The following is a 6,000-nucleotide window of genomic DNA, read 5'->3' as shown; positions in this document are numbered from 1 at the left end:
TCCTGCAAAGTACAGTGAGAGTACGGTAAAATGGAAGGAAGGAAAGTATGGAAAAGTCAGGGCTTTAAAATTTGGATGTGGTTTTTGTCAAAGTAAGGTCAAATTTATTACAATAAAATAGTTCATTTTTTAATATAAGTGTTAACAGTATAAACTCAGCATCACTTACCAGGCATCAGAATTATTTACCATCTTTAGCGCCCCCAAGAGGTGGCTGTGGCTTTTGAGTAATCTGCATAAGGCTTTTTATTGAGTGAAGAGTACGTTATAATATATAACTTTGATAATATTTTTGGTGTGCAGTTATTATAGGTCTCTATATGGACAGCAGTAGTATAGGAGAGAGGATGGCCTGACCACAGACTGGAACTGAACCTGGGTCACTACCAGGAGAACGGTTTTGCTGTGGCAACCTAACAGTCTTACTGACCTCTGGCCTCCTCTGTTAACATTTTCACAGGTTGTCGCTGTTGTGCTGCAGTTGTGAAGGACGGGTGAAGATGTTGGATGGATGTAGATATGCCAAGACAAATGGTGGCAGATAGCAGCGGACACAAGGAGAGGAAAAGATGGATGAGCGTGGGAGTGTGAGGGGAGACAGAGAGGTGACCTGTGATGGACGGAGACATGCAAATCTACAGGAGATAGAAAACGAACAGATAAAAACCCAGGCCAGGTCAGAGCACAGACGACAAACACGCATGTTACCGTGCCATGTCGAAGTATTCACTCAATATTTTAATATGAAAATGTTAGTTTAAGTGTTTTATTTTAATATGAAAATGTTAGTTTAAGGAAACTCTGACATTAGGAGGAGTGTTAAGAATCCACTGTGGAGCTGATGTGTGGACGTGAGTGAATAATGGAAGTAAAAGGAGCTGAGGACAGAAGAAGGTCAAAGTTCACGCAGTGAAGAAAGCGATTCCTCAGTTTGATCAGGCAGTTTATGTAATTAGCAGGGCCGTGTGTCAGGAGTGATGGAGGGAGCGGAGCATTATCAGACGAGCGTGTTAACCTACGGATGTTTCTAGAAGGGAGGCTTGGACACTGATAGTGAAGTCAAAGACGGCTGCTGCTGCTGGCATGTGTGAGGGTAAGATCTGACACTTTGTTTGTTTGTCTGGGCGGGGTCTTGTAGTGAAGTGTAGTGCTGACACTTTATTAGGAATCTGGTTGGGAAGACATTTGGCAGGAAGAAATGATGCTGGATTAAAAAAACGATCTATCCATCTATGTATATGTATACATGTACTGTATATATGTACACATATATGTGTATATATATATATAGGACAGATGGAGAGGGACTGGTCTCACACAGCAGAGTAGTACACATCATATATGACTTTGGCCAAAAACTGCAAATCTCATGCCTTCAGAGTCACACTCCATAAAGGCACATGGTTCCCCGCTGCCACCTGTCAGTCACAGAGCAACATTTAAAAACAACATCAACACTTGGTAAATGGACTGGTGTCTGCCATACACACTGCACTAATGTCTCAGGAGGAACCTCAGTGATTAACTGGTGTCCATGCAACTCAAATAATTAGCCAGTCATACTGCTGCAAAGGTTTTAGAAAATACTTACACATACTAAATACTGTACAGGCAAATAAAAATCCAGAACATGCATGGTAGGAATTCTGGTAGAGAGGTTAACCCATCAGATTTTAGAAAAAATCTAGAACATGGAAACATTTGAAACTACTGCTTTAAAAGGTTTTCCCCATAATTCACTTTGGTGGCAAACTGGGGATCTGCAGGTACCAGGAAAAAAGAAAAACATCTAAAGGATTAAATAATATTGGCGATAAATATTCAAAAATAATATTTAATTAATGTAGATGTGAATAATTGTTTCTTGTAGGGTAAGAATAACAAATTAATCTATGATGTGTGTTTAACCGGTTTCTTTTTGCCATGAATTTGGATACTTCTGTGAATGGAATCATCTTTTAGACTTATTTATACATATATAAAAATACTACAGTATTTACTTATCAACCTTTTCCAACATAAAAATCAATTTGCTTTCTACTTTATTAGTGTTTAAAAACCTGCAGATACCCTTTGCAAAATACTGATTCTGAATACCTGGTGATTTTGTTATGCAGTGGACACTTTGGTTGTGTAACATGAATATTTGTGGTATTTAGTGATAAAATGTTGTTGATGATCCAGAATTCCCACAGAGGAGTGCAGTTCCTCAGTCAGCAGCACGTGTTACAGGAACCAGACAGCTTTAACCTTATAGATTTAAATTGGTATAAAACAGATACACACTCATGTACACTCACTAATTTAACTTTTATCTCTTGAGGCCACTCTTTGGGGCCAATATGATAATATGCTAAAAAAGGTTTAATCTAATGTTTAGCAGAAACTTAGCTCTTTAGCTACATCTTTAAAAACCTTTTCAGTATTTCTGTGATAGCATTAAGATGGCTTGGAGTAGCTCTTTTATTGTGTGGCTTCCCAGACAATTAACCTTTAATTGTTTTGCATCGTTAAGCACAAACCTTACAGTGGCATCACAACCATTCAATGAAAAGGATTGCATGGGGAACTTTATATATTTTAACCTTTATCTTGACACACACACAATAACACCACCATATCTACTCAGTATCAAACAAATGCGCAAGTACAATATAAATACACAAGTCTTGTTCTTGTGTCTCTCTCACACACACACACACACACTCACACACGAGCTCAGACAGGAACATCATGCAGCAGGGTCGGGTGGTTTTTCAATCATCACTGCTGTGTTCTCTCCAGAGCAGTAAAAAGAGCTCAGGTCCAGTGTTGGCAGACTCTGATGAGTCCAACACACACCACTGACTGCTGGTGTATTCTCACTGCCTACAATGGCTTTGGCTGCACCTGTTCAGTGTGTGTGCACCAACGCACACGTGCACACGTAGACGTGACATATTTTCTGTATAGATTTACAGTCCAATAGAGATCGGTCTGGCTTGGCTATTTGCTTGAAAATGTGCGTCCTTTGCCAAAGAAGCTAAAGTGAGACCTTGGATGTTTTTGACTTGGTGTGGAAACACAAGTCACAAGTCTACACTTTGAAAACTTTCTAGACTGAAGACAAATTGACTCAATCTCTGCTGCAGACCTGAGCCTCATAGTAGCTGGCTATATATACTCTTCAATGGTTTTTTTCTTCTTCTAAGGACTAATGCACTTGAACTCTGTATGGTATGTTGTAAAAAAAGACGTGTTTTTAAACTGGGAATGTAAATTTCACTTTGCTTTTAACTGAGACGTAAAAACCCAGGGAGGGGTTTTCAGCTTCACTCCCATCTATTTTTCATCTTCATTAATAAGGTAAAAAATACAGAGCTGTCAGGAGAAGATTCACTTCAACTGCTGAGGTTAAACACACATGCAGGCACTCACATCTATTAAACCATATTTACTGGGCCGGGGGAGTGGAAGGGGGTCAGGGGTTGGGGGGTTCGATGGTATCCGCTGCTTGAAAGAATCTTCTAGAAACCCTGGTCAGGGAGTGTTTCTCATCCAGTGATGACGTGTTGAATCATTTTGTATAATTATAGCATAGCCATGGAAGAAAATGGATTCTTTCCTCTGGACTCTTTTTCCAACAGGGTCAGATTTCTGTCCGAACTAAATCTCATCTGTTTTATGGTTTGGACCATGGTTTTTTAATGGCTACATTTTGTGGTTTATATTTCTTATGTTGTTAAAAAAAACTGATATATATTTTTTTGTTTGTTTGTTAAATAACCACTTTGTGTTTCTTATTGGTCTCTATAAAAGCTGCAGCAGTTTCTGGGTCTGTGCCAGCTGAAAGCTGTAGGAGTGTTTTAGCAGCAGATTCTATCGGCTCTTCTCCTGCTCATGGAAATAAATGATTAATGAAGCCCGGGCTCCTGCCTGCACCCCTCCCTGGTCAATGCCCAGCCTGGGCAGCAGCCTGTGTCTGTGTAAAACTGGATTCTACAGTTAGGATGGGCTGAAGCTGCAGAGAGCAGTAATAGTGTGTGTCTCTGCTGGTCTTTGAAGTGTGTGAGCAGAGGTTCACAGACCAACTGAAAAGAAAAAGTGGTAGTCTTTGTTACAACAACGTTACGCTGTTTAGCTCTAATGAATGCTAACATTACAACATTAGCATCGATGGTCGCCGTTCATACAGTCTACAGATGCAGCACATACTTTGACAATGGCAATTTTCTCCCTTAAAAAAATCAACCTTTTGATACAGAATGCTGCTGCTCCTATTTAAAGTAGAGCTTTTTCGTCCGATTAATCACAGGGTTGCTGCAGATTAATTGACTAATCATGATTATACATACATTTCTCCCTCTCCCCTTCCCTCTGCCTCCCCTTCCTTCTCTTTCTTTGTGACCGTGGTGAGGAAGTGTAAAGGGTAAACTGAGCGATTCTCTCCATGGGACAAAGGACCAGAGAGGCTCAGACCTTTGCATACAGACCCGTGTGCACATTAATATGGTTTAAAAGTGTGCATCTTGCCCTGTGTGCAATAGTGTGTGCACGTTTGAGCGTGCACGTGCGTGTCAGAGGCCAGACGTTAGCATTGACAATAGCCTGTTGAGACCTGGGAGGAGACGGGCTTCATTAAAAGAGGCCTTGAACAAACACAGAAAAGAGACGGAAGTGTAGAGGTGGGAGAGGGCCTGGGTGGAGGCAAGAGGGAGGGACGGATGGGGTGTGGGAGAAGAAGAGGGAGGAAGGGTGAAGCCAAGTGAAGGATATTTAGTTAGAAAAAAATAGAAAAATGGAAAAGTGCAAAAGGAATTGTGTAGATGCAAATAAAGGAAAAGTCAAGTTTAATGACATGAAGGACCATGAGACACAGTGGGACCAAGGGGTGAGGAAGGGATTTGGACAAGTGTAGGAGGAAGTGGATGGGGGGCAAACCGGTGGGGCAGCGGGGGTAAGTCAATACACCGATGGTTTAAGATCAAGGGATGAAGAGGGAAAAAAAGACAAAAGAAGGATGAAGACTTGGAGTAAAGAAGTCTGGGATCTGAGGTGCAGAATCAAAGGGGGAGGGACTTACGGGGGAGGCAAAAAAAAGAGCTTCTCCAAATAAAGGTTAATAGTGATGGAAGACCCCGGCAGCACAACAAGTTTATATCTGTGTGTGTGTGTGTGTGTTTGCTGCAGATCAACACAATGGGAGGAGAGAATTTGCTTTGCTCTGCACATGCTTCCCATTGCTGCACGAATGAGTGTGTGAGGGAGTAGCTGGTGTGTGTAGGTCGTGTGTGCGTGGTTGGCAGTGCTCTGGTGTGTGTCAGAGGAGCAATAAATCGATACCTAATAAATAAATGATAAGCCACAAAATTTCAAAAGGCAAAGGCAAAAACAAATGATGTGAGTCCCAGCGGCCACTGGAGGGCGGAGATCAGGCGCTGGGCACTGCAGTGTGGAGAGAGCAGCTCGTGTGTGTGTGAGGGTGTGTTTTTATTGTTGTAGTAGAAAGTGTGTGCTCCAGGCTGAGATGTGGAGTGTGACATCAGGGCGTGGTTTGTTCTCCTCAAATGGAAGAAATGAATGAAAATTAAAAACAATTGAAATTATGAGAGAGAGAGAGAGAGATAAAGACAGGGAGGCAGAGAGGTGAGGCTGGGGGAGATCAAAAACCACACCCACCAAAATAAGGAAGAGGACTGCAGCTTGGAAGGAATGCTCTTCTATTGATTCTCTTTCAGAAGATGGACGGTTTCCCACTGGTTGTCAACACCATAACACATAAACAAAGCAGTTTAATCTGATCCTCGTTATCCGTATCATTTCAATGTTGGTCAAAATTTTAGAATCAAACCTCAGTGTCCTGCTGCACACTGGAGGAGAAACGAAGGTATTGGATTGATGTTGGTATTGGTAGTATTTGGTGTATTTTCTAAGTTGTAGTATCGGAAATGAAAAAGTTGTATCCAGTCATCCCTGAATGATGAAAAAGTTGTATCCAGTCATCCCTAAATTTAACAACAG

General features: G+C 41.4%; 1 protein-coding gene across 3 annotated transcripts in view; it reads left to right on the top strand.

The window, feature by feature from the left end:
• The window catches only part of sema3b (sema domain, immunoglobulin domain (Ig), short basic domain, secreted, (semaphorin) 3B), an 80,928-nt gene that overhangs the window by 5,720 nt on the left and 69,208 nt on the right, over positions 1-6,000 (top strand). Inside the window, exons 2-3 of one of the 3 annotated variants that reach the window (XM_025059717.1) lie at positions 461-676; positions 960-1,093. The exons of the other annotated variants lie outside the window; for them this stretch is intronic. The gene's annotated coding sequence lies outside the window, so the exon portion shown is untranslated. The remainder of the gene's footprint in view (positions 1-460; positions 677-959; positions 1,094-6,000) is intronic. 3 annotated transcript variants of the gene reach the window in all.

This window comes from Cynoglossus semilaevis, chromosome 10, assembly GCF_000523025.1.
Source record: "Cynoglossus semilaevis isolate Cse_v1.0 chromosome 10, Cse_v1.0, whole genome shotgun sequence".
NCBI classification, from domain to species: Eukaryota; Metazoa; Chordata; class Actinopteri; order Pleuronectiformes; family Cynoglossidae; genus Cynoglossus; species Cynoglossus semilaevis.
Note: the sequence above shows the minus strand (reverse complement) of the source record. Positions and strands in the feature narration are given on the sequence as shown.